The sequence below is a fragment of the Vicugna pacos genome, chromosome 11 (assembly GCF_048564905.1).
Source record: "Vicugna pacos chromosome 11, VicPac4, whole genome shotgun sequence".
Classification (NCBI taxonomy): domain Eukaryota; kingdom Metazoa; phylum Chordata; class Mammalia; order Artiodactyla; family Camelidae; genus Vicugna; species Vicugna pacos.
Window position 1 is genome coordinate 8,948,469 of NC_132997.1, and position 26,056 is coordinate 8,974,524.

General features: G+C 39.8%; 1 long non-coding RNA gene and 1 pseudogene across 1 annotated transcript; both read left to right on the top strand.

Moving 5' to 3' along the window:
- Positions 1 to 208: 208 nt before the first annotated feature.
- Positions 209 to 1,489, top strand: LOC140699667 (olfactory receptor 6C75-like; annotated as a pseudogene).
- A 5,949-nt stretch (positions 1,490 to 7,438) lies between these two features.
- LOC140699145 (uncharacterized) lies at positions 7,439 to 16,622 on the top strand. Its single transcript, XR_012077149.1, has 2 exons — positions 7,439 to 7,508; positions 15,273 to 16,622. It is a non-coding gene; the product is annotated as an uncharacterized lncRNA (long non-coding RNA).
- The last annotated feature ends 9,434 nt before the right edge of the window (positions 16,623 to 26,056 follow it).

The following is a 26,056-nucleotide window of genomic DNA, read 5'->3' on the forward strand; positions in this document are numbered from 1 at the left end:
AAGATAACCTCTCTCTCAGGGATTAGAACTCAGAATTGAACTAGTATTGAAAGCAGGTCCTTCTGATTCAATAACCAACTGACTGGACTATTTTACAATCCATGAAGCCACCTTCTCAGGTAGTCAGATAGCTTGGTCTTATGCTCAGATCCTTTGTGCTCACTGTGATGTCTTTATTGTAGCTTAAGATCCACAGGTGTTGCTGCTGTGGAAAGAGATGTCCATGGAAATGGGGAATGGGACAGCTGTCCAAGCATTCACTTTGGAGGGGTTTCCTGCTGTCCAGCATCTGGAAAAAGTCTTCTTCCTGGTGCACCTGCTGGCATACCTGGCATCCACTGCAGGCAGTACACTCATAGGAACCATCACCTGTGCTGACTCCAGACTCCAGACACCCATGTACTTTTTCCTCAGCACTTTCTCTTTCATTGAGTGTTGTTTCACAAGTACTGATATTCCTAAATTGTTGATCATCTTTCTTTTAGGCAAACAATTTCCTTTGATGCTTGTTTCATACAAGACTTTGTCTTTTTATTTCTGGGAGTAGCAGATTTCCTCCTCATAGTTGTGATATCTCTGGATCAGTACTTGGCCATTTGCAAGCTCTGCATTACCCAACCATCATGAACCTGAGGACTTGCTTCCTCTGGTCACCAGCTGCTTTGCTTTGGGCTTCAGTCTCATCACTGGTCTAGTGGTGAAGCTTTCCCAGTTATCCTTCTGTGGCCCCCACGTCATCCCTCACTTCTGTGACCTTAGCTTCATGGTCCATCTCTCCTGTCCTGACATCAAATCTATTGAAATGTTGCACTTTGTCCTTGATTTGTGTGTCCTTTTGAAATCCCTCCTTATAAACATCATTTCATATAGCAACATAGTAATCACAGTCGTGCAACTCCCATCAGCCAAGGAGCGACAAAAGGCTGTCTCCACCTGCTCCTCTTACCTCATTGTCCTCTCTCTGATGTACAGCAGCTGTGTTTTTATATACATGAAACCAAAGGAAACAAACAGGCTGGGCTCCAACAGGAATGGCTGCCCTTGTGAACACAGTGGTGACCCCGCTGCTGAACCCTGTCACCTATACTCTATGAAACAAGCAGGTCCACCAGGCTCTAAAGGAGATGATATTCAGGATGCAAATATCAAGATAAATCACATGACCTTGGAGTGTAAAGCTTTAAAAAACCATTTGTCTTCATTCCAGGCAATGTAGCAGTCCACAGGGTCATAGTGGAAAGTCTGTGGCAGACCTCACTTGGTCTCTGTTTGCACCTCCCCAGCAAAGGAAGATCTGTTTTCTCAAGGCCATTTTTCACCTTGTTATGCTTGAGTATCTTCTTAAATATTCCACATACTGATGACAATTGATTTTAATAGCAAAATCCTTTACTACATTTTTATTCTTCCCTGTGACATATACCGTGTGCTTGAAGTTTCTGATATTTTATAATTTATACTCTCTATTTCACTACACACTGGTCATAAACATGATTCAACAGAATTAGCAACTATTTACCAGAAGACATTTATATAATTAAATGGTGGAAAATCGTATATTGGGTTGTGATTATGAAGGAAATGATGGGCATAGTAACCAATGCTCAGGGTTACATTCCCTCCATATGTACTCCAAGGAAATAATGGTTATAGTACCTTTCATATTGGGACATACATGGTTTATATCAGATGTGCTCTTAGTTGCTATTTTTGAATAGCTCAGCTACACATGTATAAATCATTTCCACACTGAAAGAAATCAAACTGTATTAGCTCTCATACCATCCTCCAAGGAGCGGAAATATCCATAGCATCCCAGAGCAGATCAGTGCTTCTGGTTTCTAAATAATTTATTCTAGCTCTGGCCCCCTCAGTTGCATAATGCATCCTTAATTTGGTTCTTATCCTAAAGCTGTTACTATAAAACATATATGTATATCAGTGGAAACGACCTCAGAGTCTCCCATGGTGCTTTCCCCAGGTTGTCTCTCACTGAACTGATTTGAGTGAACAAATGTGAAAGGACTCTGTAAACAGTATGTGAACAAAATGACAGCTTCAAATTACAGAATGGACAGAGAGCAGATTCCTCAGATTGTGTGATGTTGATTCTAAAAGAGTATGAATGACAAATATGCTGCCTGGGTCGCCATGCCCCCACCAATGTCCTGGGCAGCATGAGGAGTCAGACATGTTGGACCACTGTATGGCTTCTCAGCTGGAGTGGAGCAGAAGTGAAGGCAGAAACCTCCTCCTTTCCTCTCCTCCCCTACCTCCATCCCCCTCCAAACCACAAATGGAACACATGAAGTTCAATGTCGTTTTGAGTTTAATGTAATTCTTACTGTCCTTCGCATTCCCAGCCCCTTCCTTTATCTTTGATTTCAGTCCTGAGAATAAACCTCTTGTTCATGCTATTCAATTAGGTTCTCCCAGAGAAAGGATCTGGCTACAGGGATGACAGGAATGAGATGTCAGATAGTTTTCCAGGAGCTGAGGGAAAGAAAGGCTTTTCCTGCACATTCTTCAGCCAAGGAATTAAGGAAAGGATGTGGGTCATAGAGCTACAGCAATGCAAGGAGGAATTCCAAGACTTTCTCCAGGACTGGAGGAAAGGCCTGTTTTCCTTCAGTAGAAGTTGCTCTTTGCTTTCCACGGGGTGCCTGGATCACCTCATCAGAGGTTCTGTGCTGGGAAACCAATGCCAGTGACTGGCTTGCTTATTCTAAGATATACTGGGAAAAAAACCCTAATTTATTATTTCTTTATTTCTATTATTTTTAATTTTTATTTATTTGTACTTTATTTTTTACTTTATTATAAAACAAAAATATAATTATAATAAAGTATTATATATAAATATATTATATAATATAAATTATAACAGTATAAACAAATAACTTTATGTATTACTATTAATAACATTATTATCTTTATTTATATTTTCATTTCTTTATTTCTTACTTCTATTATTCCTCATTGGGCAATGGCAAGAAATTTTGCCCTTAGAGCCTTTATTTCATCCATGAGAATCACCTTTTCCCTTTGGGAGAGATTCCCACCTCTCCCAGCAACTCTTGCTCTAAGTAACCATTTAGTTCCCAGTGACCTCAGCCTGAAGGTGTCCTGTGGCATCAGCATCCTGTTTGCCTGGTCATCATCAAAGCAGCAATGAAGAGCTGGAATGTAGGAACACACTTCCAGTGTAACACAGTCTGCTTCTGTGTTAGGAAGTTTGAGCACAGCCTCCTGCTGCCCACTGGGGACAGTAGCATCATTCTCCAGAATGAGGTACAACATGGATAGTACCCTGGGTCTGCCCCATAAAGTTTGAAAAACAAATCCTGTGTCCTGCAACAGTGCAAATTTGTATTCAAGATAAAAATTGAAAACAGAGGCAAACCACCGATGACCCACCACTCTGCGGGCAGATGGTACCCTCCCCACAAACTTCAGCCTCTGCCAGATGCTTCCCAGAGACGTGCTTCTGCAGAGCATCTCTGTCCAGACCACGGTGAACTTGGAGAAAGCCGGAGGAGACACAGCTTCTCTCAGGCTTTCTCTACAAATGACATTACCAGTCACGAGCTGAGGGCAGCCCTCCCTCCCTCCCATTTCCCCAGTGTCTGCCAGTGTCCCTATCTTACCACATCATATTCTCTTCTCTGTGTTCTACTACTTTAAGTGGATTCCATTTTTTGTTTGTTTTTTAGTTCTTTTACCTACTAGAAACTTAAATGTATATTATTAAGATCCTTCTGAGATTTTTTTTATATAAACCTTGACTATGTTTAGACAAAGCTTAGCTCATGGGAGACACAAATACAGATACATAAATAAATGGGAGGCTTCATACACCAATTCCTTGTCCAACTCCATCTCTGACCATTCCAGACCACCAAAGAGATCACCTAGATTCCTTTTTGTGAGGAGAAATGACACCTATGCATGTATATATTCAGGCTCTTCTGGGGGTCCTCATTGGATTGAGCAAAGCCAGAGTCTTGGTTTAAAAAATCAAAACTTTAAAGATTTCCAAAGGAAGTGGACTATAAAACAATTCAGTTTTCTACAAAATTACTCTATTGAGTTTATGCTGATCAGCTGAGTACAAATTCAGGAGAAAGAAACTAAGTTTCACTCTAAAGTTAAACAAACTTTTGTTCAGTTGGCTTGTTTTGCACTACTATTAACCAATCTAATAGGTACGTTTATTTAAATTTAAAATGCCTTTATTCATATATGATAAATCATACTGAGTAAAGATATTTGACTCTCAGGCTCAGCTAAGAAATTCTCATCTTTTTTTTAATAACATGTATTAAGAGACAGGAAAAGCCAATTTAGTGGACAATATTAACTAATTTCAGATATATGCTGAAGCTTGGATAAATTGTTGAGTTATAGATGAGCAGTAAGTGTAGGTATGTGGTGGCCAGGTGACGCTTGGGGCTCCCTTGGGTTTTTCACATAGGATGTGTTTCCACTGATTTACACTAACAACTTGCCTTCTGTGAATCTTCAACGTAACCAATTCCAAATCTTTCAGCTCCTGCAGAAGGGGTGATTTTTGTTTTTTTTCAAGTTTTCTCCAAGTCATTGTTTTTCTAGACTTGTTTCAGTGGCTGCTTGTTCTTTCAAGGTTCAGTTGCTTTCCACTCTTCTTTAGGACCTTGAATATTTCATCGGTCTCACAGTCTCCAGATGTTGACTGAGACACAGTGTTCTGTCTGTGGTGTGCTCCGTGGGGCAGGGGTGGATGCCAGATCTTGGTTCTTGTCACTTCCTGCTTCCTGCTCTGCAGTTTTCTTACCCTCATATTTCTTTTGATTTTTTAAGGGCCATTCTTGATAATGGCTTATCATTTCCTGGTTGTGATTTTCTTATTCTGGCATGGTTTGTTCTCAGGCCACTTGGAACTGGTGATTAGTTTATTTCTTAAAGCTGGGAATCTATCAACCATTGCAAATGTACGTTCCTAACTGGGTAATTTGCTTGAAACTGTTTTTATTGGAAATAGTCCATCCAAAAGTGGTTGCCAGTATAGGGCTAGCATAATACCAAAATTTGTACCCATTATGAACACACAACTGGGGAGTATGTGTGGCTGTTAAAACGTGCTTTCCATCTGGGCACCAAGTAAAAGATGTAGGATCAGAGGCTTAGAAAGACGGTTGCATTTTTTAACATCCCATGATTGCCTTTGTCCCTCAAATTTTAAAATCTAGCTAGCATTTATATAAGGCCATGAAGACTAATGCACCAGGTCCAGAACACAAGATCCCATTTCACGTTGAAAATTGTCTCTTTGGCAGGCACACATCCATACATAACATAAGGTTCAGTAGATCCAGAATTCCAAATTGCATCACAAGTGAGACTGTGCTTTGTGTTTGAGCAGATTATAGCACTTTCTCTGTTTGTTGCAAGGTAACAAACACAGCATTTGCTCCCTGTAGTGGGAAGTTCCTCTGTCATCAAATTTGTTCAAGCTATTACAACACAGCAGTGGCTTTTTAATTCCATAGCATCATAACTTTATCATGAAAGAATGACTGTTGGCTAAATCTGCATGAGGTCCCCCAAAGTTGGGGGTCCAGATATAACCTCACAAATGCAGGTGCACCTTTACTACCTGGAGCATTAGACAGTCCCTAGGTGTGACTGGAGTCCAAATGAAGACACATAATAATAATTAATTTTTTTGGAAATGCAAATTACTTGTAATTTTATTAAAATTAGTTCTAAAGAAGTGAACTTCATGGTTAACATTTCATGCACAGAGTCTCATCATCTGACCAGGATGGATACCAACTTTGCATTTTTTCTGAATGAAAGACTCCAAACATCCCAATTTTCACATGATAGAGTTGCAGGTTGTGTCTCCTGGGGGCACAAATATGGGAGATGGGGGAGTGTAAGTCTTTTATGTTGCCAGAACATTTTTTTGTGATAACTCAAAATTGCTTTTGGAGGTCAAAGAGGTGTAGTAATCCTGTGTTAGTGACATTGGTAATATTGTTTTTTTCCCCTTGTCTCAGCAAACAAGATCCTACCCATATTAAAAGTGTATGCTTTACAATTTATTCTGAGATTCCCTTGTAAACACTGTGCTTTGTGTAAAATATGGTGGTCTATTCACCACAGAGAGACCTTCAGAACCTTGGATGGGTTCATATACTAACTGCAGGGCTCTGGAGACATCACCACCTCTGAAGCCATACCTTATTCTGCAGGGTGAGGCATGGGCAGCCCCATCTCCTGGAAAACAGTTAATATTCATTTTCAATGCCCCTTAATGTCATAAATCATCCTATTGCTGCTGGGTCTGTGATCTAACTTGGAAGAAGTCAGTGTGTGGGTCCTTTTCTTACTGTGGAGAACTAAGGGAAAATACATGGGAAAATACAAAGTCTGTACAAGGAGTACAGACTTTGCTCTTCCAGTTTCCCTTTGGCTGTACTCATAAGTCCAGGGTGAAGCTCTGAGAAGCAGAATCTTAGAGCCCCATTCCATATTCTCTGTCACTGCTTTTGACAGATGGCTATGGAAAGTACCACTAGTCTTTAGTGGGAGTCTGAATGAACCAGACTGGGAGTAAGGATGTAAGCTGTGTGGACCAATGAACAACAGCTCCTCCAATATCTACTCACATCACATTCACACCCACCTACAGAGGATGTCTTGCACCATAACTTAACATTTCAGCTCCTTCAAGGCAGGGACTGACAACTCTCCTTCCCCACCTTCCAGCCTGAGCCTTCCCCTGGCATCCTTATCTCAGGAAGGGTCACTGCTATCGATTATTTGATCAATAGAAGCATCTAAGAGTTTGGCTCCGTAGTCTTCTTTCACCTCTCTTTCCACAAAGAATCCATGGTCAGATCCAAATACCCACCATGCTCCTCCATGTCTCTGCCTTCATCGCCAGCCTCCATGGAAAAGCACCGCCTTGTCTCCCCTTCTCCCTTGAGTTGCCTGTCTCTGTTTTCCTCCTCTAACCACTTACCATACAACAGCAGAGCAACCTTGCCACCGTGCCTCCAGGCCCATTTCTCCACTGTTTAAAGCTCAGTCACACTGCCCATCGCCCCTACAGTAGACCTACACACCTGCCACTCCCTTGCTTTCCAGCCTCATGCAAGCATCATTCTTCCTTGCTTGGTACCCAGCCAGCTCCCTTCATTACTGTGAACACACTGTGACCTTTCCCACATCTGTTTGTACTGTTCCCTAGGCTTGAAATGCTCATCTTGGCTCTTTATGTGACTACTTCCCTCTCAGCCATCAGATTTTAGAGGCAATGTCATCCTTTCCAAAGTGGCCTCTCCCAGTTAATATCCTCTCACTGCCCTGTTACTTCCCCATTGGTCATTATCTTGCTTAGTTGTGTGTTCACTTCTCCATTGCCTGTCTTCCCCAACAGAATGCAGGCTGTGTGAAGGAAGGAAGCTTGTTAGCCTTACTCACCTCTGATCCCCAGCCCATAACACAGAGCCTGGCACATAGTAAGTGCTCAATGTGTATTTGTCAAATGAATTAATTGTCTGTTCCCTTGCCCTCAGTGTCCAACATGCTTGGAAAATAGCTATTGATTGAACAATAAATATGTAAGTGAATTGATAAATATGTATGTATTTTGATTGTTCATCCTACTGCAAATTCCCTCCAAGCATGGTGAAGCAGCACCTGGGCACAAGAACACCTGTTCCCACACTTCCTCCTGGTTCTGCTCCCATGGCAGCACTGTTTATAAGTGGGTTCCCTTTGATTATCTCCAGAACAAGAATGAATCATGTGTAGATAAAAGACATCATGACTGTGGAATCCTGAACTCTCTCCTAGCTTGACGTTTTATTTTTTTCTGAAATGAGCCTGTGGATGGGGACCCTGAATGAGAGAAAGTTCTGATTTTCCTTGTATATGGTATAGATGAAAATGAAAATGAATCCCTGACCTGGTCATACCTCTGACTAGGTTTTCTACTCCTGTGCATTTTCTCCAGTTGGGGGATTCTGTGAATTAGTGGGTCTCAGGGAGAGCCAAGCATGAGGCCAGAGCTGCCTGGAAGCTTGTCAAGTGATACACCAGGGGAGGTAAGTGGCGATAGGAATGATCCCAGATGAAGTAAGGGGACGTGCTACTTAGCCACCAAGATCTGCCTCCAGATTTGCCTCTTGTCTTCCCTTCCAGGGACTTGGTCTCTAGCCCTGACCATCCTCGCCTTCCTTTGGAGAAGGCTCCTCCTAAGACTCATGGTAAAGTAAGACATGCTCCTCCAGATCTGACTCCCACTGCACAGGCCCCAGAGACCAGCCTGGATGAGAAACAAGAATGCCCTCCTGACTTTCCAGAGCTCCCCCTCCTCACAGCTGGGTACTGGGGCCTGTCCATGGAAGGAGCCATCTGGGCACACCAGGAAGGGTGGCTGTTCATAATCCTGCATCTGAGTATTCTGTCCAGTTAGTGAAGCTGGGCTCCTCCATGGGAACCCTCACGTGTCTGTCCTCCCAGGCACCTGACTCTGAGGGAGACCTGCTGTCTCCACCAAGGGGCAGACTCCTGGTTTGTGTCCTGAAGCTGCTTTACATGTTCATACTTCTGGCTCCTTTGGTGTAACTCATTGCTGGTGAAAACTTGGCACATTCCACATTTCTATCCAAGTAACTGCTTTGTTTTAAATTTTGGGACATCTTGAAAATCAAGTGTTAAAATGAGTGTGAGTGTGTGTGTGTGTGTGTGTGTGTGTGTGTGTGTGTTTGTGCTTGAAAGAGCATATGGGAAAATCCCTTCCCCTTGGCTATTGATAATTCTTCTGAGGCACTAAAAACACAATGGCCATAACTCTCATCCATACAAAACAGTGCCCACTGCAGCATTTTCTTATTTCAACTTTCTTGCTCTTAAGTGCTCGCTGTTTGGAACTGATCTGATAATTTTATTTAAAAATTGAGTTTTACTGATGAGTCACAATGGCAAAATATATGGTGTGGGGAATACAGGCAATAATAGTGTGATATCTTTGTTTGATGATGAAGGTGGTCAAAAGGTACAAAGTTCCAGTTATAAAGTAAATATAGTAATGTGATGTACAACATGATTAATGTAATTAAGACTGCTATATGTTATATATGAAGGTTGTTAGGAGAGCAAATCCTGAGTTTTCATTACAAGGAAAAATTTTTTTCTTTTTCCTCTATTTTGTATCTACATGAGATGATAGATGTTCACTAAATGTATTGTGGTAATCATTTCATGATGTATGTAAGTCAAATCATTATGCTGTACACCTTAAATCTATAAATCTATATGCTGCTGTATGTCAATTATATCAATAAAACTGAAATGAAAGTTTTTTTAAATTAAAAAAAATTAATAGTTGAGATTTACTCAGATTTCTCACTTATTTGAGCTCTTTCTCTGGCCAAGGACTGTGACCTCTGTGGTTGCTTTTCCCACTTTGTAAAGCTGGACCAGAATAGCACCTGGTCCCCATGGTGCTGCAGGGTCTGGTCAGAGACATCTATCATCATGTCACAAGGGCCACTCCAGAAGACCCTAACACCGCAGAAGATATGTCACTTGGTTCATGCAAAGTCCTACACCGTCTGACACCTGGCTGTCCTTTGTACTTCATCCTCTGCTACGCAGCAGAAGCCTGGCACCCACAAGGTGCTTTGTAAATGCTTATTGAATGAACATTCCCAGTCTCCTCTGCTCTTTCTGTCACCCACTTTTTTTTTTAATTGAAGTGTATTCAGTTTACAATGTTATGCCAATTTCTGGTGTATAGGATAATGTTTAAGTCATACATATGTATATATGTTTGTTTTCACATTTTCATTATATGTTACTGCAAGATATTGACTATGGTTCCCTGTGCTATACAGTATAAACTTGTTGATTATCTATTTTATAGATAGTAGTTAGTATCTGCAAATCCCACATTCTTAAGATTCTCTGGCTACATCATGTTCTTTCATGAGTTTGAATCTTTGAACTAGCTCTTCTGTCTTCCCATGTTGCTTTAAGAATCCACATTTTCCAGTTTCACAATCGTAATGTAACAGGGAAGAACAAGTCTGACTCCATATTGGATGTTTCTTTTACTTTCACCTTTGTATTCTATTGCTTTTTCTGCAAGTTAATCACTAAAGGGATGTTGCCTGTACGCTTAAGTTATACATAATGGCCCATCCCTGGGAACCCTACCTCCCAGGTAATGGATGTTAAGCTAAAATACCTTTGTTTAGCTCACAGGAAACATCCTGACCAGGCCCACCTGTGAATGCCTGCAGGAAGGAAGAAATTAACACATCCCCTCTGGAGGCTGCCTGGAAACAGGAAATGTTTGACTTTACTCCCTCCTCTTTTAATATAGAAGAATCCTGAATTCTAACTCAGGCAAGATGGTTCTTTGGGACACTAGTCCACCATCTTCTTGGACTGCTGACTTTCTGAATAAAGTCGCTATTCCTTGTCCTAACAACTTGTCTCTCAACTTATCAGCCTGACATGCAGAAAGCAGTAGGAGCTTGGATTCGGTAACAGTAAATTAGGTCCATGTGTTTATCTTTGAGATGAAGAAATTGGAAAAAGTCTGCAAAGCAGTTTGAAGACTGAAAATGATGCCGTAGATAGTCCCAAGACATCAAGGAAATTTTGGATGATAGGAGACTGATGGCATTGGAGCCAGTGATTTCCAGATTTTCAGGATTAAGCTGAGAGGGAAGGGATGGGTTTCCCCAGAGAGCCCATAAACCACCCAGCTTAGAGCAACAAGGCTGGGAGTGCTGGGGACCATGCAGAAAACAGGGTCAGAGGGAAGGACTTTGGGGACTCTGCTAATGGTTTGCTGAGCTTCCCTTTTGTTCAGCTTGTGTGTGGAGGAGGAGGAGGATGTGCCTGCAGGCTTTGAGCCCTAGTGAACAGGGACACAGGGAATCTTGGCTGACTCTGGTGTGCACCATAAACCAGGAAACACCAACCCAATGACTCAGCCCTGCAGGGAACCCCTAATTCTCCCAGGAGCTGAGGAAGATAGGGTTAATCTATACCTATGCAGAAGGGAAGATACTTAAGATCTACTAAGTGAAAAAAATGAGTCACAAAAATTATTCACATATAGTACATGTGCACACATAATCATGCACACCCCTTGAAGAATAGTCACCTCCACACGAACACAGGAGTCAGTAAGTGGACATTCTCTTACAGGTGCTGTTTTATTTCTTGTCCTGTGTGATGGTCCTCTGATTACTGAGGAGCTGGCTGATTGTGACTCACCTGGTGGGTTTATGCTCCAGGAAACTAATCCCCAGTCCTCTGCCAGCACATTCCACATCTCTGTTCCCCATCCAGGGTGGTTCCATTCCTGCCCTGCAGCCTGTCTGCTTCCTAGGATGTCTGTGGTTTCTCAAAAGAGTCAATAGATTGTTTGTAGGATATTTCCATTTCATTGAACTTGGTTTGTTGGAAAAACATTTGACTGACAATTGAATTTTAACTGAAGTATTACTTGTGTCAGTGAAGGCTTCTTAGGGTTTTTTTCTACTTCTTCAAGGGCCTGCAGAAAGACACTTGGATTTTCTTTTAAGGTTAAAAAGGACCCAATCTCAGCCACCACATCCTGGCCTCTTTCTTCCAGCCTCTGCATGACCTCTGGCCTGTACTGGTACCAGGGTTCAGACGACAGTCTTTCCTGCCTGGTTCTGGGTCACAGGGGATACCAGGTTCTGAGGACTCAGCCAGAGTTTCCAAGAATACCCCTAGGGAGACTGGCACCAAAACAACCATTTGCCTGGCTTGACTGAGTCCCAGGCTGCCTTCGAGGTATTTAGAGTACAGCATGGGTGCCTCTGACATGACCCCAGATGTGGGGAAAAAAATATGCCATTTCTCAGGGACAATTCTCAGGGGCAAGTTCAGCGACGCTTGAGTGGTGCCAACAGAAAAGTGTGCTCGCCTCTCCCTAGAGCATCCTCCACTCGCAAGAGCCCATAGGACAACTGCAGGCATCACTTTCCGGGAACTACTGCTCAGAGGACACAGGGACAACCAGAAAGTTATCCTGCTCCTGTTTTCTATAAAGGGGTAAGCAACACCTGAATTCACACCATCCCAAGATGATCACCACTAATAGTCTCAAGCCAACCCTTCATGTATATCTTGAAGCACTTATATATATACACACACGTAAACACATGTTTGTGTGTGTAAATATATACCTTATGGTTTCATATAAGTGGCCAAAATTCATCCTCACAGCCATTCTGTGAAGTATTATTTTTATCTTAATTTAAAAAAAAAGCAAATTGAAATGAAGAGTGTTTAATGACTTGTCCAGGCCACAAAACTGCTAAGTGTTGGAGCTGGGATTTAAACCTAGGTAGAGTTATCCCATTTTTTTAAATCAAAGTATAATCAGTTACAATGTGTTAATTTCTGATGTATGGTATAATGTTTTATTCATACATATCCACATATATATTTGTTTTCATATTCCTTGTCATTATAGTTTATTATAAGATATTGAATATAGTTACCTGTGCTATATAGGAGAAATTTGCTTTTTTAAACTATTTTATATATAGTAGTTAGTATTTGCATATCTTAAACTCCCAATTTATCCCTTCCCCCTGGTAACCTTAAGTTTATTTACTATGTGAGTCTGTTCTTTTTTGTCGGTAAGTTCATTAGTCTCTTCTTTTTTCTTTTCTTTTTTTTAGATTCCACATATGAGTGATATCATATGGTATTTTTCTTTCTCTTTCTAGCTTGCTTCACTTAAAATGATGATCTCCGGGTTAATCCATGTTGCCTGGAAATGACATTTTATTCCTTTTTATGGCTGAGTACTCTCCCATTATATAAATATATCACGTCTTTATCCATTCCTCTGTCGACGGACACTTAGTTTGTTTCCTTATCTTAGCTATTATACATAGTGCTGCCATGAACTGGGGTGTGTGTACCTTTCCAAATTTGAGTTCCCTCCAGATATATGCCCAGGAGTTATCCAAATTTATCTGTCTTTCCTATGGCACTGCAGCTCCATTGTTTGACTACAAGGGTCCTCAGGTTACTGGAATTAAGAAAAACCTTGGCAAACATGGACAAAGGACTAGGGAGACACACCAGGCTCTACTGCCACCACACTCTACTTGACTATGATTGATTTCACCTATATTTGATATTCTTTTATATTATTTTAATATCACCTATGGCTTTATGTATTCCTTCTAATTTTTTTAATCTTTTATTTTCCATTTCCCTTAAGTGTGCAATGTATTAATCAACTTTTATCTTATTTAAAAAATCTATGGATTGGTTGAATAAATCATGGGGGTACACAGGGTTGAACTTCAAACATTGTAGATTAGCTAAAGTCTTCTTCAACTATCAATTTCAATCCCAACTTCCTCCAGGGAGGTAACTGTTAGAGTTTTGTGTATTCCCTTCTAGACCTTTTCATATAGATACAGAATGATATTTTGTGGTTGAATTGTTTTTAGTCAGCCTATTAAAACTATAAAAATATTTAAAGCCAAGCATTGTACTTGAATATGGTGTTAGTTGTGAGACGTAGACATTGGTATGAAACAGTCTCCTTTTCACTGAATTATAGGTAATCATCTATATGTAATTTCCCTCTTTGATTCAGGGGATAGCTTAAGGGCCTCTTTTTGAATTTTCAGATGGTATTTTAGTCATCTTTTGGTTGTATTTGATTTTGTTGAATAATGACTATGAACACTACTGTGCAACCCCTACTTCTGGAAATTCATTGAGATTTTCTTTGTGATCAATTGCCTGGTTTGCTTTTGTAAATATTTCATGAAAATAGATAAGTAAACATTCTCTGTAGGACTCTGACAGACACCATTCTATATATTCATAATCAAATTTCCTTGATTATTATTAAAATCTTCTTTACCTGAACAGAAAGAAATATATCAAAATCTCGTATGATTGAACTACTTTTAAATGTTTTAAAATTGTTTACATAAAGTGTTATTTAATTTATTTATTTAACTCCTGGTTTGTTTGGTATAAAAAGGTTAATGACCAGTATACATTTTTAGGGATTATATATTTTATGATTGGTGCTGTTATTAATTTTATCAATTTAAAGGTTTTGCCTTTAACTTCTACTTTATCTGATTTTAACATTGAGTAACCTGTTTCTTTTGTGTTGTAGTCTACTTGTTATGGTTTTGCTTATCCCCTCATTTTCAATCCACCTTTGTTTTTGGGTTATTTTTTTTTGCTATTTTTAACATTTTGTTTTGAGAGAATCATAAATTCATTGGAATTTGCAGATAATACAGTGAGGTTCTTTGTACCCTTCATCCAGTTTCTCACAATGTTTACATCAGGAAATTGACATTGATACAATGTGTGTGTATGGTTTTATGTCACTTTATGGCAGGTACAGTTCATTACCATAAAAATCACCCCTATGTTGAACCTCTGTACTCATCACTGCTGCCCTCTGCCCCACCAGCCCTAACCCCTGGCAGCCACTAGTGTGTTTTCCATTTCTATAATTTTGTTATTTCAAGGTTGTTAAATAAATGAAATCTTACAGTATATGACCTTTTCAGATTGACTTTTTTTTTCCAGAATTCCCTTGAGATACAAGTTATGCATGTATAAATAGTTTTTTTTTCCCTGCATAGAATTCCATGGTATGGGTGTTCCACAATTTGTTTAATCATTCACTGACTGCAGGACATTGGGGCTATTACAAATAAAGCCACTATAAACAATCATGTATAAATACTTGTGTGAACATAAGTATGTATTTCATTGAGATAAGTGCTCGGAAGTGCAATTGCTAGATTATGTGAAATGGGTATGTTTAGTTTTTTTCTTTAAACTGCTGAACAGTTTTCCAGAGTGGCTGCACATTCCTACATTTCCATTAGCAATGTGTGAGAGAGTTTCTCTGCAACCTTGCCACCATTTGGTATTGCTATTATTTTTTGTTTTAACTGTTCTCAGAGGTGTGCTGTATGTTTTGAAATGGTATTAATTTGCATTCTGCTAGGACTAGAGATGTTGAATATCTTATCATGTGCTTGTTTGCTTGCCATGTATCTTTGATAAATGTCTTGTCTTTTGCCTGTGTTTGAATTGTAAAAAAAAATTTTTAATTACTGTTGAGTTTTGAGAGTTCTTTATAAATTCCAGATATGATACCTTTGTCAGATATGCAGTTTCAAAATATTTTCTCCAAGTCTATATCTTGTCCTTTCATTCTTTTACAGAGCTAAACTGTTTAATTCTGGTAATGGGACCTAATGAAACTTAAAAGCTTCTGCACAGCAAAGGAAATCGTAAGTAAAGCAAAAAGACAACCTACGGAATGGGAGAAAATTTTTGCAAATGAAACCGACAAAGGCTTGATCTCCAGAATATATAAGCAGCTCATATGACTTAATAAGAAAAAAAAAACAATTTATTGATTCTTTTCTTCTATGGATTATGCTTTTGTTGTCATATCTAAGAACTCTTCACCATGATCAGGAACTGATTTTTTTTTTCTATTCCACCTTCTTTAAGTTTTATAGTTTTACATTTCACATTTAAATCTATGATGAATTTTGAGTTAATTTTGTATAAGGTGTGAGATTTAAGTTGAAGTTAACTTTATGCCTAGGATGCCTAATTGTTCCAGCAGCGTTTATTTCAAAGATGATTTTTCCTCCATTGAATTCCTTTTTAGTTTTGTCAAAAATGTGTTGGCTGCACTGTTAGCCTATTTTTGGTCTTCTTATCTTGTTCCATTTACTGATGTGTCAGTCCTTCTGAAAATACAACATGTTCTTGTGTAATAAGGCTATATCATATGTAGAGAAATTTCTCCCATTGATTCTCCTTTTTCAAATTTGTTTTAGTTATTCTGGTTCCTTTGCGTTTCATATAAACTTTTGAATATGGTTGTCTCTATCTACAAAAACTCTTGTTGGAATTTGGTAGGGATTTTATTAACCTTGTTTATCAGTTTGGGGAGAATTGATATCTTTACTATGTAGTCATTCAATCCATGACAGATTGTGTTTCTCTATATATTTAGCTCATTTTAAAAATTATGTTAATTAGTGTTTTGTAGTTTACAGCATGCAAGTCCTGTGCATGATTTGTTAGATTTACATCTAAGTATTTCATTTTGGGGGAAGCCATTGTAAATTGTATTGTATTTGTAACTTTTGCTTCCATGTATTCATTGCTTGTCTCTAGAAATATGACTAATTTTTTGTGTTTATCTTTTATCCTCGTGACCTTGTTGAGCTCACTTATTCCAAAATTTTGTGTTATTTTGTTTGACTCATGGATTAATTAGATGTATGCTGTTTAGTTTGCAAGTGTTTGGAGATTTTCTTATCTTCTTTTAAATTGAATTCTACTTTGATTCCATTGACATCAGACAATAATCTCTGCATAATTTAAATTCTTTTACATTTGTTTATTATGTTTGATGGATCAGGCTATGGTCTATCTTGGTATAAGATCTTTGGATTCTTGAAAAGAATGTATACTTTTTTGCCCTACACTGGGATTTGACACAACATTGTAAAATGACTGTAACTCAATAAAAAAAGAAGTTTAAGAAAGTATATTCTGCTATTTTGGGGTGAAGTGTTCTATACATATGTCAATTAGATTCTGTTGATTGATCATGCTGTTGAGTTCTTCTATATTCTTGATGATTTTCTGTCTAATTTTTCTGTCAGTTGTTGAGACCGGTGGGGGTCTGTTGAAGCCTGCAACTATAACTGTAGACTTGTCAATTTCTCCTTTTAGTTATATCAGCCTTTGCTTCATATGTTTTGCAGCTCTGTGATTTGGTATGTACACTTTAGGATTGCTAGATATTCTTGGTGGGTTGACTCTTTTATTATTATGTAATGTATCTTTCTGTCCCTTGAATTTTCATTCTCTAAAGTCTGCTTTGTCTGGTATTAATGTAATCATTCCTGATTTCTTTGGATTGATATATGCATGATACATTTTTTCCCCATCTCTCTCTCTCTCTTTCTCTCTTTCTTTCCTTCTTTCCTTTCTTTCCTTCCTTTCTTTCTTTCTCTCTTTCTTTCTTTTCTTTCTTTTCTTTCTTTCTTTCTTTTTCATTCATTCATTCATTCAAGAAGAGACTTTATTTGAAAGGATTGTTGCAAGGGGAAAGGGATAATTGCCATAGGAAGCATGCAAGTGTGTAGAGTTAGGCAAAAAGTGCTTATTTGATAGAGGAGTAACAAGGCTAGAGAATTTTTTACCCTGAGCCCAGGCAATTTTCAGGAGAGGCTGTATGCTGGCTCAGGTTGAGAGGGGGCCAATGTTCAGAGGCCTAGAGGAAGGAGAGAAGCTTAACTACACTTTGGTTAGCAAGCATTTTGTCTAACTGATCAACGGGGCTGAAACAGTTCAGCTAATCATTTGAGGCAAAGAATGAGACTTTGTAGGATCAATGTCTAGCCTTGTCTTTGGTCAACAATGGGGCATCCTTGAGTGTTACCTTAGTCATTTGGGGAAGGGTGTTTTATTGTTGTAAGCTGTTTTCCAGGTCATGAAAGGAGATTTCTCTACCCTCCTTCTTTTCAGGTAGTATTCAGCACTGTCAATGGTAAAACCTCCAGGATCCAGTTACTCAGTTGGTGACATCCTTGAAGGATGTTGATAAGTGAGTCAGATCTTTCCATATCCCCACAGCTGACAGTCTGCTAAGCACCCACTATTGGAAGTCTGGCCAGAGTGCTCCTTCTCTTGATGGATGAGGTCAGAGGCATTTTGCTGATTTATGAGAGACTCTTTTAGATTCCAGTGCCTCCTGCTTGGTCATGGTGTGTTTGCTTCAGAGCCTGCCACCAGTGCTGTCACGGCCATCCTGTCATTTCACCTTGTAAACCACAAGGATGTGCTCATACTCACTGTGCTTTAACTTGTACTTACTTCTGGTGGGCCAGACAATAAGCTTGGGAGGGACACAGCTCTCAGCTGGCATCCTGATTATTCTTCCAGCATCCTGATAATACCTTCCTTTCAAAGATGTCAGAGGACTCAGTTCAAGTGGTCATTCTACCTCCTTCATTTCATCTTCCACTTCCTCTTCCAACTCAGAATCTTCTGAATCCTCAGGAAGCACAGTGTTCAAGGCAGCACTTTTCTTCAACAAATAGACTGTTAACATTTGAGAACCTGCTCAGGTCACCCTTTACTTTCAAACTACCTATGTCGTATCTGAAGTGAGTTATTTTGTAGATGGTGTATAAATCATATTTTTTGTTTAATCCACCCTGCAAATCTATTTTTAATTGTTGTATTTAGACTGCTTATATTTATGATAACTATCGATATCTTAGGACTTAAGTTTGTCGCTTTATTTTTTAATTTTATGATTGTTCTTTTTTTTGTATTTATTTTCTGTGGGAGAGTTGACATTTTTTATAATTCCATTTGACTTTTCTAAAGTGGGTTTCAGTGTATCTTATATGCAGATTGTTTTAGTGATTGCTTAGTTATTACATTATATTATATGCCACTTCCTTCTGGCCTCAGTGGTTTCTGATGAGAAATTTGCTACCATTTGAATTGTTTTTCCCCTCCAGCTCACTCATTCTTCCTCTCTGGTTGCTTTTAAGACTTTTTCTTTAAGTTTCAGAAATTTGGCCATGGTGTATCTTGCTATGAATTTCTTTGGTTTTATTCTGTTTGTGTTTGCTCAGCTTCTTAGATATGCAAGTTTATATATTTTCCATATTTAGGAAATATTCTTCCATTATTCCTTGAATATTTTTTCAGTCCCAACCCTTTCCTCCTCTCCTTCTTTGACTCTATTGACATAAATACTAACTCTTCAGTTATAGACACACCTGTCCCAGGATCTCTTTTCTTATTTTTTTCAATGTATTTTCTTTCTGTTGTTCAGATTTGATAGTTTTTATTTACCTTCAAATTCACTGATTCTTTCCTCTGTCTTGTCTACTCTGCTGTTGAGCTCATCTGTTGTATTTTTGTTTCTGTTTATGTATTTTTCAGTTCTAAAATTTCCATTTTGTTCCTCTTTACATCTTTTAGTTTTCACTGAGACTTCATGTATGCATTTTCATTTGTTTCAAGCATCTTTGTAATTGCTCCTTGAAGCATTTTAATGAGGGCTGCTATGAAATCCTCATCCGAATATTCCAACATTTGTGTCATCTTAAAGTTGGTGTTTGTTGATTGTCTTTTCTCATTTAAGTTCAGGTCTTCCTGAATCTTGGTGTACTTGATCAAATCCTGGGCATTTTAGCTATTGTGTTATGCAACTCTGGATATGTGTTAAATCTTGTGTTTTTGTAGGCATCCTCTGACACCATCCCAGTCATGACTGGGACGGGTGCCTCTATTGCTGGGTGGGCATTAAAGTTCAGGCTCTGATGTAGTGTCCACGGACTCTAGGGAGTGGGAAGGAGCTCATTATTGCTCAGCAAAGATGAAATTCCATGCTCCCTACTTAGTTTACTTTGCCATCATCTTAGGGGGTTGGGGAGGAGCCTTATTACACTCGAGTGAGAGTGGGTATGTTGGCTGTCCACTTAGCCTGTGCTGGCATGGATTAGAGCTGCAGTCTTTTCTATGGTGTTTGTCTGGAGTAAAACAGTTATTGTCAAAAACTTTTCTTTCTTGGGATGCTACCTCAATTCTGGTCCTTTGGCTATAAAAAGGCTTTCCTTGGGATTCCCTTGCTTTCTGCACCTATTGGCATTTCCAGATTGCTGCCTTCTCTAAAACTTAGTCTGGGATATGTGAAACCAAAAGAAGACCCAAGAAACTCACCACCAAATCATATTTTGGGTTCTGAGGTTTCTAGGCAATTTGCCTTTTTCTCTCTACTTCTTATGCTTGTTTTTATAATGACCAGATTTTTAGCTGTACTCAGCAGGAGGAATAGGAATAAATATATTTATCATTGTGGAAATGGAAGTCCTCTGTTATTTTGCTTTTAATGTTTTTTTTCCTAAATAGCTTACTGCTCAATTTTAATTTTATACTATCCTAATGTCTTTATGCTTGGTTAAGGAGTTGCAGCTCATTAACATTGATTTCAAAGACAGATACTGATCAATCAATTTCTTCAATTTTGCTTACTACCTTTGTACTTAGTCATGATTTTTTGTCTTTCCTTAGTGTGTTGATCTAGTCAGGTAAAGTTTTATTCTTCTGCCCTGTGCCTGAGTCTCTCTACCTTGGATATTCCCTTATGCACCTCCATTGCACTCGAAGTGGCTTCTCCTCTGAAGGGTTCCACAGCTAATGTGTGCAGAGTTCTACTGATCTGTGAGATTTTGAGATCCTGGGGCAGCTTTCATCTAGGAGCACAGAGGCTGTGGCTTCTCCATCAGTTCTTTGGAGCAGGTCTGCATTCTTCAGTCTCTCTGAGAGAACATCAGAAAGCTAAGTTGTGGAGGCAGGATGCAGAGGAGCTGGCCCACACTGACTCTAGGGGTCTTCGGATGTAGCTGTCTTCTCTGGGTGGGATGACAGGTCCCACCTCTTAAGGCAATGGCAGCACTAAAACCTCACACCATCATCATCTGATTCTGTTCTGTATTCAATGAACCTGCTGATCACAGCCCCCACCAGAAGCCTGGAGAGTCCACTTTGGACAGGAAACTTAATTTCCACTTTGGACAGAAACTTAATTTCAGACCCTCTGGTCTCAAGTTGGTTCTTTTTAAAAGGTGACATGAAGTCATGACCTAGAATCTCAGAGAATCTCAAAGGTCCATCTTTTGGTGACTGGCCTTCTTTATCCATCATAATGGTTTGGTGGATGGAGATGGAGTGTCTGGGCCTGGAGCCACCTGGTCTGATAGGATATTGGGTTAATTGTTTCCATTTGGTTCTTGTCTGTCATTCCTGTTGTCTTCTAAAGAACCCTTGTATTTAGGCCATAGTTGGTGAAGAAAAGCAAAGACTTGTGGCACTTTTTCATTTTGTTTTTTTCTGAAGGAGCATGACCTCCCAAGAGGCCATGCCTCACAAGTCCAATATTCACTCACGTTAGATCAGGATGCAAGGAATTGAATATTAGCTAGGTGTGTACCCCATCTAACTCCAAAGGCTTACTTAGCCTTTCTGTCCCCCAATGTCCTTCTCAAGAATTTGTTGTCAACAATTCAAGATTAACTAAGAAATCATATTGAAAAGTATCCCAGCATCAGCAAAGGGTTTGTGATATCCATCTTGCTTGTCTGATGTAATTTTTGTGTTGAATGCAGTATACAAGAGACTGCTCCCAAAATGTGCTTTAGTGCAATGCATCTGCTTCATCTCCATGGAGTCCATTTTCCAAATAGAAGTATCTCACTTATATATATAAAATTTAGTTCCTGAAGAATTTTAAAATCTTCATATTTTATGATATCCACCCTCTGATTTCACAGTAGGAGAATCTCAGTTGATTGCAGAGCTGTGAGGGGGACACTCAGATGGAGGGTTGTGAACAAGACAGTTTCACATCAGGAAAAATGCCACTTTCCCTCTGCCTGATTCCTCCCCTCTGAGCTATCTCACTGTGATTTGTCTGTGACTAGAACTTTATCCTTTGGACCATTTTATGTGTTCTCATTCAGTGATTAAGCACACTGTTGAAAATTTGCTTATTTATTCCCCTCCACTCCTTCCACAGGTCTCCCTCTCTCTCTCTCTCCCCTTTGGTTTGGAAATACATCAGTGAACAACTCAGAAACTATAATGACTTTGACATTTATTCTGCATCTAATGAGGAGCCACTGAAGACTTTTGAATGAGGAGTGACATGGCCAGGTTCTTGTTTTAACAAGTTCACTCTGCCTGCTGTGTGGGATTAGAGCATAGGGGGCAAAGGGCAGGGATACCAGTTAGGAGGCTACTGCAGAAATCCAGGAAGAGGTGGCAGTATCTGGACCGGAGTAGAGGTGATGACAAAGGGTGAGATGCAGGAGGTATTTTGGAAATAAATGTGAGAGGCTATGCCAGTGGACTATGTGGAATGTGAAATAGAGAAATAAAAAATAACTCTGAGGGCTTGGTGAGCAAGAGGAAACTCATTTTAAAAACATGAAATTCAGGGTGCAGTGGGACAGACAGATCATCATGTAGTGCTGTCCCAGGGACAAATCACCATCCTCATTTCTGCCCACATCCCATTGTCTGAGATTCGACCTGCTTGTCTAAAATCAAACTGCAGAGGAGTTCTGGAAACCCATCTCCGAAATGCTCAGGCAGAAGAAATGTTGTGGAGAACCCATGACTTGGCCTTGCCACAAATGGCTTAGTGAAACATCACATGTTTAGATGAGGGAACATCATGCAGCCATGAAATGTGCTCCCCAGGCTGATCTGTCCCCTCATCAGTGACGGTGGATGGCAGATGGCAGATGGAAGCAGCCTGGATCTGAGAGTTGTTGCTTGGGGGACAAACTGCTTGGAGAGGCTCAACATAACATCAGGCTCTGAGTAAGAAATAAATATTTGTTGCATTGAGCCACTAAAAAGTAAGCATGTACTTGTTACTTCTGCAGAACTTAGCATATACTAATAAACCGCCACATTTATTACATAGCTGAGTTCGTTTTCAGTGTCTTATTTTGCAGTAGAGCTCCTCTGAACATATTAAAGCAAATATTTTTGTTTATATCTCTGACCAAAATCATTGAATATATGTTCTGATTTTTGGAAAATGTGGACCAGTACACCTCCTCCCTGCCCCCTCCTCCCCACATAAAGTAGTATAAGAGTATCCATTAGAACTTGGCTATATGAAAATTGTTATTTTTTAAAATTATGTTAGTTTTATAGATTGTAAATAGCATCTCATTGTTTTAATTTGCATGTTTTTGATTTCTAATCTGGCTAAGATCCTTTTCCTAAAGCCTCTCTGGGGAAGGTTGGTGCTACTGGATGACTGAAGGTCCTGGGCAAGAGCATCTTCTCACCCTGCTGGTGTTTGTGTATCTTCCATATCTGTGAGCTTAGATTCCATTAGTTGAACTCTGCCCATAAAGAGAAATGTCTTTGGATGTGTCTTATAATTACAGGTGTTCCTCATTTAATTGGGATTTTTCTTTATTGTGCTTCACAGATATACTTAAAAAAATAGATTAAAGGTTTGTAGCAACCTTACATTGAGCAAGTCTTTTGGCACCATTTTTCCAGTAACGTTTGCTCACTTTGTGTCTCTGTGTCACATTTTGGTAATTTTCACAATATTTCAAAATAATAATAATAATAATTAGTAGTAGTAGTAGTAGTAATAGTAGTAGTATGTATTTGTTATGGTGATCTGTGATTGATGATCTTTGATGTTACTGTTGCAAAAAAGTTACAATGTTACAATTTGCCAAGGGTTCAAATGATTATTAGCATTTTTTAACCATAAAGTATTTTTCAACTGAGTTTTTCTTACAGCTAATGCTATTGCACACTTAATAAACTTCAGTATAATATAAACATACATAAACATATGTTACTCAGGGACCAAAAATTTGTGTGACTTGTTTTGTTGTAATACTTTATTGCCATTTTCTGGAACTGAACCTGCAACATCTTTAAGGCATGCCTATTACTGTCTTGTCAGTGGCTGGGATAGGCAGTGCTGTGTCTAGAGGGAAATGAAGATACCTATTCTTCCCATTGTATGTCTCTTTAAAAGAAAGAGAAGCTCTCTTGGTTTTCCAGGGAGAAGCCCATTAGTGATTCAGGAAAGGCTTAATGGGACTCCCACTGAAATACAAAGAACTCATGAACTATTGGATGAGGTGAACAGATGCACACATCACAGCACACAATGTGCTGTGAAAGAGTCCACCATGGAGCTGCAAGAACACAAAGGATAGGGGCCCTTTCTGCCTGAGGGGCTGAGATGTTCCAACCAAATCTTGTAGGTGATGTTCCAGATGACACCCCAGCTTGATCTCTGGTCCAGGTCCCAAGCTGGGTCTTGTCTCCCATGACAATTCCCACAGCAGCCCCTCTAATGGAGTATACAAGCCAGATTTCCTGTGCTGAAAGGTGATCAAATCAGACAAACTGTAAATCTACAAGTGTTGTTCTGTCAGCATGTATATTTTTATAGAAAGGAGCAAGTCTTCACTGAGCTGGCCAGATAATCACCTCTGCTTTCCCTTACTTGTTCAGAACTGTGAAAGAATGCCCTTGGCAAGGACCTGGTTTTAATCACCTTTGGTTAACACAGAAGCTTTTGAAGGCGAAGGTGCTTTTTGTAAACTGTGGCAGAGTCCCAAGGCATTAACATTTCAGACCTTTTCCCAGCATGTGAAATGTCTAGCGCAGGGCCAAGGTATCAATCCTGTGGAGACAATCCACTTACTGCAAAGGGAGTTACTTTAATGCCTCTGGCTCATTCCTCAAAAATGTGTGTGTCTGTTTTTTTTAATTTTAATTTTTTTCATTTTTGAAAAATTGTAGGCCATGCAAAGCTAGAGACTTCTGGGTCCAAGGAATGTTTCAGCTTGCTTTCATTTAGGTCAAAAGGAAGGCTTTTAGGAGAGATTTAGAGAAGCCAGAGATCTTCTTGGGAATGGTCCCAGAGATGATTAAGAGCCTGGAAAGATGTAGCTTAGAAAAAAAGCAAGAGGGTTTCAGTAATTTCATTAGGGACAATGGAGAAAGTCACTCTCCCTCAAGAAAACTCAGAATTAAAATGCAATCAGTGTTCCCCTGTCCAGAGAGTTCATTGGTTGCTGCATAGTTTGTTTGAGGATATAGGGACCTTGGAGCATGCAGGCAGGAGGTAAGGCTGTATCCTACAGGTGTTGAATACCAGGAATAATACCCATCCTTTGTTCTGGTTTAAGTATTAACTGCTTTACAGGCAATGTGGGTTGCTGATACCTGACTTCTGGGGATGGGGCTCTGAGGATCAGAGGAAGGATGAGAAAGAGATGGTGGATGCTTGATATTTTGCTTTCAAAATTCTTAACTTGGAACATAAACCTCTGGTTGCAAAGGACCTGAGTAAACACTGAATGAAATAGGCTCATGGAGCCCGGACTTGGCTCAGAAAGTCCTAGTGAAAATATTCTCTCCATTCCTTCCCAAGGTCAGGCAGTACCAGGCCCATGTTGATTGACTGAGCCTCCAAGTCTTTTCTCATTTCAGGAGAAGGGGTTCCCCTTGGAAAGCACAGCCCTTGCTAGGAGTTTATCTTTGACTTGATCTTCCAAGAGCTCCCAAGCCGAGGATGCTCATCAAAAGTGAGGTCTTGATGAGGAATCTTGGCTCTCTGATTGCCTTACATGGATGGACGTTGCTGGACCTAGTGGATTCTGCAGATTCCAGCCCACTCAGGACTGTCCAGGAGAGCCGATTCACAACTTTGAGTTTTCCACAGAGCAGAAATCTTCCCTTTAAAATGAAATATAACAGAGGCTACCCTACTGGTGAGAAGTAGGAGAAAATATTCAGAGAGGTGTCCATGAACATCATTGGGAACCTAAAGACATCTGTGTTCCATGTAGTGTGTGATCTTCCCAGGATCACTTGGCCTCAAAATGTCACTTTCAGAAGGACACCTAAGGGGGAAAAGGAGGCCCCAGCCCACCACCTGTCTCCCTGGATATGGTTTTGAAGGCTGGGATGGCTCTCCAAGATCTTGCTGTGACCATCACACAGACAATGTTTCTTAGTCAGTCATAGTTTACTTCTCAGAATTCTGAAAATCAAAGCCACCTGGGATGAGATAAATTCTGCTCCATGTTCAAATATGTGATTTGGCTGCCATTGGCTGATTTCTGTGTTAGATGGAGAATTCCAGCCAGTAAATGTCTATAGAACACAGCCTGGAGGGCAGGGCCGAGTGTTCTGTGAGGTTATGGACTGTGATGACAGCTGCTATGTGAGATGTGACCCATGAACACTTGGAGATTCTGGCACACTGGGCAATCATTTCCTCCGACCCTCCTGTGGGCCTGGTGGCAGCTGCCCACAGGAGCCACAGTTTATACTTTTGTTTACATCTGTCTGCCTCTGACGTCCCTGCATGTGCCCTGAGTCCAGGCCTGTGGTT